Below are 12,540 nucleotides of genomic sequence, written 5' to 3' on the forward strand. Positions count from 1 at the left end.
AAATCTTTAGCTGTCAGAACTCCTGCAACTCACTAACCCCAAAGCAGAAAGCAAATAGATTTGGGTCACATGGTACCCTTCTGCTTCCGAACCTGCTGGCAGAACTGTTGCTCTCTCATTCAGGGTTTAGATCATGAGGATGCTTGATGGGAGGGACTACTTGATTAAAAAAAAAAAAAAAAAGCAAGCCATGGCTGATGTCACTCAGTGGTTAGAGCATTGCCCCACGCATCTAAGGGTCTTGGGTTTGATTCCCAGTCAAGAGCATGTACCTGGGTTGCAGGTTCGATCCCCAGCCCTGGGCGAGTCTATTTTGAAGAAGTGGCGTTAGAAGAAGTTTAAGTTTAAAAAATGTGGCTCTCCGAAGAAATTTCAATCATCGTACTGTTGATATTTGGCTCTGCTGACGAATGAGTTTGCCGACCACTGCCCTAGGGGTCCCAGATTGCGAGAGGGCAGTTCTCAAGTGACGCACCCCGGAATTAGGCTCCCTCCTCTCTGGTTCCAGGTGCGTCACCCAAGAACCCCAGCTGCCAAGTCACCGCAGCTCAGCAGCTCCTGCGCTGAGTGTCTGCCCCCTGGTGGTCAGTGTGCATCATAGCTACCGAAGGGACGGTCGAAAGGTCAGACAGTCGCTTAGGCTTCTATATAGATAGATAAATGTAGAGGTTTTGAAGAGGTGGAGAAGAGGCTGGGACCTCTAGACCCTACTCCAACCAAGAGGATTCTGGGAATGGTAGTTTCTGGCTCTCCACTGTCCCTGCCTCCCTTGCTTTCCCCACACTGGCGGTGCACTTGCCTGGAGTCCGCAGATGCCAGTCGCTTTGGCAACGAGGCTCTGAGCGCCCGTGAGGTCACCGTTACCTGCGACTGGCTGGGGCAGGGCAACTGTAGACCCGTCCACGATGCTCTACTTCACACTCATGTGAGTTGGTAGCCACACTGAAGCTCACTACAGGAAAGGTGCCGGCTGGGGGGGTGCAAGCTGGTGTCCCCGAAGTGCTTTCTGCTTGGGGAGCGGTGCTGTTTTGGATTTTAAAATGTCTTCACGCTACTGGTCCAGCCACTCCCTTAACTTCCTGGGAATTTCCTGGGAGCGATGCACGATGCAGTAAAGGTATAATTACACTGAGCATCAATTACAGTGCGATGAGAACTCCCCGAGAGCACAGAGCATGCAGCGGGAGACAGCCGGTCATCAATAATTACAGCTCAGCAATGATGATCTTAGCAGCGCTAGGATTCTGGGCCGTTCCTGTGGGAACCCAGGGAGGGCGTTGCCAGCTCCAGCTGGGCCGGGTGGGAATCGGAGAGACTGTCCTACAGGAATGGCTTGTTCTTGCTCTGTCGGGAGGCCACTTGGTAAAGTAGATGAGTGTCTAACCAGCCGTGGGCAAACTACGGCCCGCGGGCCGGATCCGGCCCGTTCAGCTGTTCTATCCGGCCCGCGGAGCCGAAAGAGCGGAGGGTTCTCTTGCTCTCCCCTCCGCTCCTTTACTTTGAATTTATATTAGTTCACACAAACACTCCATCCATGCTTTTGTTCCGGCCCTCCGGTCCAGTTTAAGAACCCATTGTGGCCCTCGAGTCAAAAAGTTTGCCCACCCCTGGTCTAACCACTATGCGGTACACCTGAAATGAATACAAAATATTGAATGTCAACTAATTAAAAGTAACATTTCAAGTGTCCTCATACGAACAGGAAGAGACGCTTAAACTCTCTCTCTCTCTCTCTCTCTCTCTCTCTCTCTCTCTCTCCACGTGCTCATGTACCGAGGAGGAAGCATGTGAGGACACCGTGGGATGTGGCTGTGTACAGACGAGGGAGAGAGCTCACACCAAACGGCAGTCAAGCAAGGCAGACCCAGGCTCACGGGCTTCAAATGCCAGGCTAAGGCCTCCACGCTTTCCTGAGGGGGACGCTGAGCCAGGGGAAGGGCGGGTGTGCTCTGGGGCTGTGTGGGGGACAGACTGGAGAGGAGACACGGGAGGCCACGAGCTTTGGAACGCGACCGGAATAAGCTTCCAGGGCCAGCCAGGGCCAGAGTCGTGGGCCGGAGAGGACAGCAGACCCAGGAGCCTGGCAGTGAAAAGAGGGGCTGTCCTGAACCTGCCGGCTGTGGCTGGGTCTCACAGCCTCGGAGATGCAAAGGCCTCCCAGGGCTGGCTGACACCCCGTTACAGGGTGGTTGTGCGAGTTTCATAAACTAGTAAGACCCACTGCGTGATGTTCCCGCGTTAGGTCTGATCAGATAATTGAATCAACACCCCTTCCCCTGGGAACTGACCTGTAGACCCTTTCACAGCTGACACTCGCTTTTGCTTAGACCACAATCCGCTTGCTAAGACCATTATCCTTCCCCTCGGACCTTCTTAGGATCCGGACCCGCCCAGAGAAGTCACTGCCCAGGAAAAGCCCACCTAGAGTCCTTTAAAATCTCTGATACCCTGTCCCTGGGTGCTGGTGCCATTCGGGGGCTCAGCCCACCTGGTTTTCCAGATGACCTAATAGATGCATAATTCTTTACCGCTTTTTGCCTCGTGCATTCCTCCTTTGGAGATCCTAACCATCAGACGTGACAGCTGTTATTTTATTCTGGCAATCGTCCATCTGGCTTTTATTCACGTGCATGCATATATTCTACATCTTTATACACATGAAAGCTATGGAACTTTGCAGTTTTTGTTCTTTTAACATTCATTCGCAGGCATTTGCCCATGTTTCAGGACTCAGTAACGTTTCGTAGGCGGGATGGGCTGATCCCTGATCCCCTGAGTCCATATAATTGAAAATAACTTCCTATTATTTTGTTTCTGATTGGAGTTGCAATTCAGGAACCTAAGCTTCTTCCGTCTGCAACATGTGACTTCCAGGGTCACACTCTTCATCTGAATGAGCAGGAGGGAAAAGACTGCAAGTGACAAATGGGAGGTTAATATGGGCCCGATCTGGGCAAGGCATGCTTGTTACTTCTGCTCACTTTTTTTTTTTTAATATATTTTATTGATATTTTACAGAGAGGAAGGGAGAGGGATAGAGAGCTAGAAACATCGATCAGCTGCCTCCCGCACACCTCCCACTGGGGATGTGCCCGCAACCAAGGTACATGCTCTTGACCGGAATCGAACCCGGGACCCTTCAGTCCACAGGCCGACGCTCCATCCACTGAGCCAAACCGGTTTCGGCTCTGCTCATTTTTTATTGGCCAAAACTTAGTCTCACGGCCACCCCAAACTGCAAGTGAAAAGATTTGGCTAAAAGGGAATATTCGCGGTGCCGGTGCAACTAAACACTTCTCAAATACCATGTTTCTTCCAGCTGCAAAGCCCCTGTGCATTTAGAGCAATTTTTATTCCCACCGCACAGTCTATTTCCAGACTCCATTTCCCAGCATTCCTCCGCCCCCAAAGACCTTAAGCCGGGAGGAGCCGCCGTGTTTTCTGGGAGATGTAGTCCAGCTGCGAAGCCGCGTTTAAAGCTCCAGGACGTAATTACTATAGTTCCAAGACAGCGACCGCGCAGGTGCATTCCGCGGCGGGCCGGAGGGAAGAGGGGAGGGAAGGCCTGGTCACCCTTCGCAACCCGCGGGGACGCACAGGTGAGTCGGGTCCTGGCGGACCTGAACGCGAGCTGGGCGGGTGCGGGCCAGGCTGGGCAGGGAGGCGGGCTCTCAGGGGCGGGATAGGGGTGAGAGGGGGAAGGGAACTGTGGGCGGCGCCCCGCCACCTCCTGTCATTCGCCAGGTGTCCCCAGAACCCCTTGCTATCCGCGCTACTAGGACGACCTCAGCTTGTAGGACCCCGGCGCCTGCTGTTTGCAGGAGTCCGGCCAAGCGCGGGGCTGCTGCGCTCCGTAGGAGGGAGAACGTACCTTTCCTCCCTTAGGTGAAGGAACCGCCACAGCGTCTCCCAGGTCACAGTGCTAATAAGTGGTTGACCTGGGGTCACGTTGACCCGAGCGCTCCTGCGTACTCCGCACAGCCACGCCCTTGGTCTCTGTCCTCAACGTGAGCATCTCTACCCCTCTCTCTGGGTCTCTCCTGTCTCTTTCTGATCCCCCCCACCTCCACCCCCACCCCCACTCCGTCTGTCTGCTGCTCTATCTCTGTGTCTCTGTCGCTTTCTCTCTGCGTCTCTGTCCACCTCCCTGAGTCTCTGGTCCCCTCTCTCCGGGTCTGTGCACATCCCTCCCCCTCCCAAGAGTTTCTGTGTTTTCTCTAACGCAAGGTTATTTTCCTCTAAAACCATAGCACTATGAACACATCAGGAAACTAACCCCCATACAATCCGACAGACCCCCTTTACATTTTGTTAATTGTCCCAATAACGTCCTTAATGGCAAAAACAACACACACGCACACACACCTCCCATATCCCCCACCGCATTAGTTGTCAGGTCTCTTTTGTCTCTGTTTCCTACTCTGTCTCTGTCCCACAGCCTCCCACTCTGCCAAGTCCTCCAAGCCGCCAGCTCTCCCTCTCTGCTCTCCGTCTGGCAGCTTGGGGAGCCAAGTTCCCCAAGCTGCTCCAACTCTCCACTGGCTCTCCTGCTCTGCTCTCCACCTGGCGCCTGTGTATGCAAATTAACCTCCCATCTTTGTCAGGTTAATTTGCATACTCACTCCTGATTGGCTGGTGAGTGTAGCAGAGGTACAGTCAATTTACATGTTTCTCTTTTATTATATAGGATAATTGGTGTGTTATATAACGCTCTTCCAACAGATGGCAGTAAAGAGTCATGTGAAAGGTGAGTCTCGTTCTGCTTCCTAGCCAAGCTGCCGTGGGTGAGCGGCTGCCTAAGCCAGTGGTTGGCAAACTCAGTCAACAGAGCGGCAAACCGCGGCTGCGGCTCACGAGCCGCAGTTTGCCGACCACTGGCCTAGGCGTTTTGGCAGGCTTCATTCAGTTCCCTGAAACCTGTTCCAGCCCAGGGAGCAAGTGGTAGGCTACTCACCTATGACCTCTCCTGCCCCCGAGTTCTGGAAGGCTGTGTTCCTCCACCTTGTACAATTGGCCTTGCAGGGATCAGTGACCTTCAAGGACGTGGCTGTGGACTTCACCTTGGAGGAGGGGGCCAGCTGGGGCCCGGCCAGAGGGAGCTGTATTGGGAAGTGATACTGGAGAACTACCAGAACCTTCTCTCACTAAGTGAGGCCTCCCTCTGCCTTCCCAGGGAGAGGCGCGGTGCCTCTGTGGGTGGCACTGGGGTCACGTGGTGCCCTCTGCTCCTCTCATCTGGCCTCTGTCTGTCTCTGTCTCTCCCCGGGCTTTTCCTAGAGTCCCAGGGTCATCTCCGAGGACCCTGAGTCCCTTGCCTGTTCCATACAATCTTCGGCCTGTGCGCCACCCTCTGCTTTTGCTTCCCTCACCACGTGTGGGGACCTCGGGCTCCACGCGGGAGAGTCTGTTCCAGAATCTCGGACTCCAAGTGCCCCCTCCGCCCAATGTCCTCCGCTCAACAGGCTCCATTTCGAATCTTCTCCCCAAAGCACATAAATGCTGTTCCCCAATGTTTCTCCTGAGTTCTGTACTTGCCTCTGCCCCGCCTCCTGCCCCCGCCCCCTGTGCAAGGCCCCCCACATGCGCCACATTCACCCTGAGCTCAGAGTCTCCGCACTGACCTGCTCCTTCCTCCCCATCGGGTCCCCATCTTCGTTGGCCCCACGTCCTCCAGACCCCCAGGCACAGACAGCTGTGGTGCCCCACCCACCCACTCACCCCAGCTCTCTGCACATCCCCTCCTCTCTGTCTGCACAGCCCGGCCCTGCTCAGGCCTCATCCTCTCCCCCGACCCCCTCCAGCCTCCTCTCTGCTCTGTCTTTCCTTCCCCCTCCATCTCTTCCTTCCCAATTCCTTCTTCTGGCTCCTCCATCTCCTTTTCCCTATAAGCTCTGGTGGTATAAAGGCTCCAGGCTCAGCCCTCCTCACTCACAAAACTCATCAAAAACTCTGCTTGAACTCCCGCCTCAGGGTCCCCAGGACTGCTCCCAGGTTCACTGATGCACTAGGACCGTGGTTGGCAAACTGCGGCTCGCGAGCCACATGCGGCTCTTTGGCCCCTTGAGTGTGGCTCTTCCACAAAATACCACGGCCTGGGCGAGTCTATTTTGAAGAAGTGGCATTAGAAGAAGTTCAAGTTTAAAAAATGTGGCTCTCAAAAGAAATTTCAATCATTGTACTGTTGATATTTGGCTCTGTTGACGAATGAGTTTGCCGACCACTGCACTAGGAGGACCCACAGCCTCAGCATCACTGTCGACTGGAAGCTCATCAGACATTCGCGGGGTTTTCCCTGGGGGCCGGCCATATCCGCACCCCCTCCGGGAACATCCCAATATTCCACACTCCCCGAAGGAAAGCAGGTGCTCCGGAGAAACCACCTTCTTTTGTGCAAACAGGCCCAGGGAGCCCCTGTGTTGTCAGGGAATGCTGGAACCCTGCGCAGTCGGGGTTGCGAGAGGCCGTTCCCAGGACAGCAGCCCGCCTCTGTGTTCACTCTTTTCTGCACGTCTTGCAGAATGAGGTCCCTTCAGTTGGTCCCCTGAGTGCCAGCTCTGTAGCTGGTGGCCTCCAGAACACCTCCCTGGGAAGGCCCTGCCCCCACTGAGCTCCCCATGTCCCTTAAGACCTACTCCTGCCCTGGCAGGTTTGGCTCAGTGGATAGAGCGTCGGCCTGTGGACTGAAGGGTCCCGGGTTCAATTTCAGTCAAGGGCACATGCCCGGGTTGCGGTCTCGATCCCCAGTGTGGGGCGTGCAGGAGGCGGCTAGTCGATGATTCTCATCATTGATGTCTCTCTCTCCCTCTCTCTCCCTCTCCCTTCCTCTCTGAAATCAATAAAAATATATTTTTAAAAAAGACCTACTCCTGCTCTGAGTCTCTCATCTCAAGGACAGTCCCCCACTCACCTAGTCACCAGTCCTGGGCTTGCTCTCTCTCTCAGCTCCTTCACACCCTATGTGACTGGCCCCTGCCTGCCTCCTCAGTGTCTCCCCTTCCATTCTCTCCCTCCCTCACATTCCCCAGCCAGAGGAAGGCTTGTGTGTCAGGCAGGACCTGTCGGCATGTTTGTCTGCTCCTGGAAATGATCAGTGGGGAGGTGTATTAGCTTCCTACGGCTGCAGTAACAACTACCACAAACACGGTGGCTTAAAACAGCAGAAATTCATTCTCTCCCAGTTCTGGAAGCCAGAAGCACAAAATCAAGGTGTTGGCAGGGCCATGGTCCTTCGGAAAGCTCCGGGGACGGTCCCTCTGACTCTTCCAGCTTCCAGGGGCTCCTGGCAATCCTGGTGTTTCTTGTCTTGTTCTTGCATCACCCCAGTCTCTGCCTCCATCTTCATATGGCCTTTCCCCCCAATATGTGTCTGTGTGTCTCTTTTCTTCTTATAAGGACACCAGTCGTTGGTTGGTGTCACCCTAACCCAGTAGGACCTCGTCTTAACTAATTACATCTGCAAAGCCCGCATTTCCAAACAAGGCCACATTCTGGGCTCCTGTGGACATAATTTTGGGGTGAGCACTGTTCAACCCACTACCGGAAGAGAGAAATTAGGATCTCAAAGACGGCAGGCATAAACAAGTAAAAATAAACAGATCAAATGAATTTTAACAATATAATTTGTTTCATCCCATCTATCCAAAATATATCATTTCAGCACATGTCAAAATCATAACACACAAATTATCAATGAGCTATTTTATCTTTTTCTCCCAATGAAGTGCTGTGGAATGTGGGTGTATTTCACACTCAACTTGAACAGCACAGAGCCAGAGCCTTAAACAGTGACCTCTGGGCTCAGACTCCCTCTGGAGTATAGTAGCCTTCAGGAAAGGAATCTTACCTTGACCATTACAGGGTCTAATCATCAGGCATCCAGTGTGTGCATCTCCCCTGTGGACCCAGTCCTGGGGCCTCCCTGTGACCATGGCCACGTCTCGAGTCTTTTCCAGGATCAGGGCTTCCTGGATCTAAACCCGATGTGATTTCCCGCCTGGAGCGAGGGGAAGAGCCCAGGATGGAGGAGACAGAAGCTCAGCAAGTGACCTGTCCAGCTAGGTGAGGATGCCCAGCAGTTGGGAGCCATCTTCCTATCTCATCTGTCATAATCAGTGATGTCATTCAAGAATGAGGCAGCCCGCCGAAACCGGTTTGGCTCAGTGGATAGAGCGTCGGCCTGCGGATTGAAGGGTCCTGGGTTCGATTCCGGTCGGGGGCATGTACCTTGGTTGCGGGCACATCCCCATTAGGGGCTGTGCAGGAGGCAGCTGATCGATGTTTCTCTCTCATCGATGTTTCTAACTCTCTATCCCTCTCCCTTCCTCTCTGTGAAAAAATCAATAAAGTATATTTTAAAAAAAAAAAAAAGAATGAGGCAGCCCTAGTGGTTTGGCTCATTGGATAGAGCATCGGCCTGAGGACTGAAGGGTCCCAGGTTCGATTCTGGTCAAGGGCACATGCCCCAGTTTCAGGCTCAATCCCCCTTGGGGGGCATGCAGGAAGCAGCCAATCAATGATTCTCTCTCATCATTGATGTTTCTACCTCCCTCTCCCTCTCCCTTTCTCTCTGAAATCAATAAAAATATATATTAAAAAAAAAAAAAAAAAAAAAGAATGAGTCAGCGTCCCTTACACCGAAAGGTTGCCAATTCAATTCCCAGTCAGGGCACATATCTAGGTTGCGGGTTTGATCCCTGGTCAGGGTGTGGGGGGGAGGCAACTGATTGATGCTCTCTCTCTCTCTCTCCTTCTCTCCCTTTCTCCCTCTCTCCTCCTCCTCCTCCTCCTCCTCCTCCTCCTGCTCTGCTTCTTCCTCCCCCGCCTCCTCCTCTTCTTTTTCCTCCCCTCCTCAATCTCCTCCTCTTCCTTCCTTCCTCCCTCCCTCCCTCTAAAAATCAATGGAAAAAATATCCTTGGGTGAGGACTAACAACAACAACAACAAAAAGAATGAAGCAGTGTAACACACAGGCCATGACAGTTGGCTTTGGGTTGGGTTCACATCCCAGCCCCACTGCTTCCTGGCTCTGTGACCTTTGGGCAAGTCATTTAGCCCCTCTGTGCCTCAATTTCCCCATCTTCCAAAAGGGGTCAGTAATAGGGTAGAGGGTTGGAAGGAGTAAGTGAGCTCACGCAGAGTGGAGCCCAGCGCCTGGCACACATTCGCCCCCTAATCGGAATGGCTACACTGGTTATCATTTCATTTGTTGGGACTTGCCTTGTAAAGATCCAGAAGTGGGACCTTATCTGTAAAGTGGGGACACCGAGAATATCTACCTCACTGATTTTTTTTTAAAATATATTTTATTGATTTTTTACAGAGAGGAAGGGAGAGGGATAGAGAGTTAGAAACATCGATGAGAGAGAAACATCGATCAGTTGCCTCCTGCACACCCCCTACTGGGGGATGTGCCTGCAACCAAGGTACATGCCCTTGACCGGAATCGAACCTGAGACCCTTCAGTCCGCAGGCCGACGCTCTATCCACTGAGCCAAACCAGTTTCGGCTTTTTTTTTTTTTTTTTTTTTTTTTTGAGGAGTAAATTAGTTAATAGAATGAGCTAGAATGGTGCCTGGCACATAGTAAGCATTTAATAAATGTTGCCTATTGCAAACATAATTATTACTCTGTTACTGTTATTATAATTACCTGATGTGTTAGTCAGGACTCTTGCAAGTAAGGAATCAAAATAGCTTAAGCAAAATTAGATTTTTTTTTTTGACCCATATAAGTGCAGTGCAAAAATTGAAGCATAAATGGATCTAAAACTGTAAATTGTGTTGTCAGGGCTCACTTGTTCTTTCTCTCCCACCTTCCCTCTTTCTCCCACCCCATGTTGACTCTTATCTGTTTCCAGCCTCAGTCTGTCTTCTGTCTGGCCTTCCCATGTGGCAGTTCATAAAGCTGCCCATAGTCTCAAACTTTTGTTCTGCCTAGCAACACCATATATCAATCTCAAGGAAGACTCTGATTGGCTCTGTTTGGATCTTGAACCAATTATTATGGCCTGGGGAAGGAGATATTCTGATTGGCCAACTTGGGTCTCATTCCCACTCCTGAGGTGGGGGTGGGGGACACTATGATAAACAACCCCACCAAGTCTCCATGGAAAGGAGAGCAATGGTTTTTCATAGGCAGGGATGCTAAGGAGACAAGGAGGATACATCCAAAATGTCTGAGTACAAGCCTGCCCCTTCCTCTTCTCAGAGGGCAAGGGTCATATGTCTTGTTCAGCAGCCACTAACCCCAGCACTGTGGTTTGCACATGACAATTATGTAATTAATGGGTGTCCCATAACAAAAATCTATATATATATATAAAATAGAGAAATATGCTAATTAACCAGAATGCCGTAATGGGTCGACCGGACAGGAGAAGGTTGTGTGTGCAGCGTCGGGGGCAGGGTGGCAGGGGCCTCCACGCGCCTGCACTTGGTGAGGGCTTGATCAGCAGGGGCCACGGCTGCTTCAAGAGCCAAAGAGGGAGGGAGGGCTGGACCGGCCACTCGAGGGTGGGTATGGAGACGCGTGCGCGCGGAGAGGACGGGCCGCTGAGTGTACGGGCAGCTGAGTGCGTGGCTGGCTTTCCCAAGCGGGAGGGAGACAGAAGCTCCTGACTGCGCTGAACTTCAGTCCCAGGCGAGAGACTGGGAATCCAGACTCATTTGGGGGGAATCTGGACTCTCAGGAAGAGAAAGTACACTGAGACTCAGGGGAGCTGTGGAAGGCAGAGGTCCTGAGGCGCGCGCACAGAGAGGACTGACTGCTGAGTGCACGGGCTGCTGAGTGCGTGGCTGGCTTTCTAAAGCAGGAGGGAGACGGAAGCTCCCAACTGCACTGAACTCCAGTTCCGGGTGAGTTTCTGGGAATCCAAACTCATTCGGGGAGAAACTGGACTGTCTGGCAGTGGGCGAAACTCGAGGGCGGCTTTCTCCTAGAGGTGCTTGTGATTACCGAGGGACACTGAGACCCAGGGGCCTCATAGGGCAGAGCTGACGGGAAGCCAAGGCTGTCTGCTCCGCCCTGAGACTCCGTCCCATCCAAGCTGAGCACAGAGGCTTTTGCAGTTTTGCAGGTCTTGTCTCATAATGCTGTCTCCAGCACAGAAGTTCTCCCGGCATAGACACAGCTGACCCTCACAGCCAATTGGCCTGGAGGTCAATTCCTCCCAGTGATACCAACAACAAACTACAACAAGGCTGTGCACACAGTCCACAACGGGGTGCACCAAGAGTGTCCACCTCAGGTAACTGGGGAGGCTGAGCCACTGGGCCCTATAGGACACCTACCACACAAAGCTACTCTACCAACTCAGGGAAGCAGCGAAAATGCGGAGACAAAGAAACAGATCACAAATGAAAGAAATGGAGGAAAGCAAACGACTGGATATAGAGTTTAAAACCACGGTTATAAGGTTTTTCTTTTTCTTTTTTAAATATATTTTATTAGTTTTTTACAGAGAGGAAGGGAGAGGGATACAGAGTTAGAAACATCGATGAGAGAGAAACATCGATCAGCTGCCTCCTGCACACTCCCCACTGGGGACGTGCCCGCAACCAAGGTACATGCCCTTGACCGGAATCGAACCTGGGACCCTTGAGTCTGCAGGCTGACGCTCTATCCACTGAGCCAAACCGGTCAGGGCACGGTTATAAGGTTTTTCAAGTATTTCCTAGAAAAGGCCGATAAATTTAGCGAGACCCTCGAGGATATGAAAAAGGACCAACTAGAAATTAAACATACACTGACTGAAATAAAAAATATTATACAGAGACCTAAAAGCAGACCAGAGGAACGCAAGAATCAAGTCAAAGATTTGAAATACAAAGAAGCAAAAAACACTCAACCGGCCAAAGCCGGTTTGGCTCGGTGGATAGAGCGTCGGCCTGCGGACTGAAGGGTCCCGGGTTCGGTTCCGGTCAAGGGCATGTACCTTGGTTGCGAGCACATCCCCAGTGGGAGGTGTGCGGGAGGCAGCTGGTCGATGTTTCTCTCTCATCGTTGTTTCTGGCTCTCTATCCCTCTCCCTTCCTCTCTGTAAAATATCAATAAAATACATTAAAAAACAAAAACAAAAACAAAAACACTCAACCGGAAAAGCAAAAAGAAAAATGAATCCAAAAACTTGAAGATAGTGTAAGGAGCCTCTGGGACAACCTCAAGCGTACCAACATCCGAAATATGGGGGTGCCAGAAGAAGAGAGAGAGCAAGATACTGAAAACTTATTTGAAGAAATGACCAAAAACTTTCCCCACCTGGTAAAAGAAACAGACTTATAAGTCCAGGAAGCGCACAGAACCCCAAACAAAAGGAATCCAAAGAGGACCACACCAAGACACATCATAATTAAAATGCCAAGAGCAAAAGACAAAGAGAGAATATTAAAAGCAGCAAGACAAAAACAGTTAGTTACCTACAAGGGAGCACCCATATGATTGTCAGCTGATTTCTCAATAGAAACTATGCAGGCCAGATGGGAGTGGCAAGAAATATTCAAAGTGATGAACAGCAAGAACCTACAACCAAGATTACTCTACCCAG

The 12,540-nt window shown here is 51.7% G+C and overlaps 1 long non-coding RNA gene across 1 annotated transcript; it reads left to right on the plus strand.

Moving 5' to 3' along the window:
* Positions 1-3,469: 3,469 nt before the first annotated feature.
* LOC308235729 lies at positions 3,470-6,850 on the plus strand. The gene is made up of 3 exons (XR_013959209.1): positions 3,470-3,599; positions 4,688-4,747; positions 5,023-6,850. It is a non-coding gene; the product is annotated as an uncharacterized lncRNA (long non-coding RNA).
* The last annotated feature ends 5,690 nt before the right edge of the window (positions 6,851-12,540 follow it).

Source organism: Plecotus auritus, assembly GCF_963455305.1.
Source record: "Plecotus auritus genome assembly, chromosome: 10".
NCBI lineage: Eukaryota > Metazoa > Chordata > Mammalia > Chiroptera > Vespertilionidae > Plecotus > Plecotus auritus.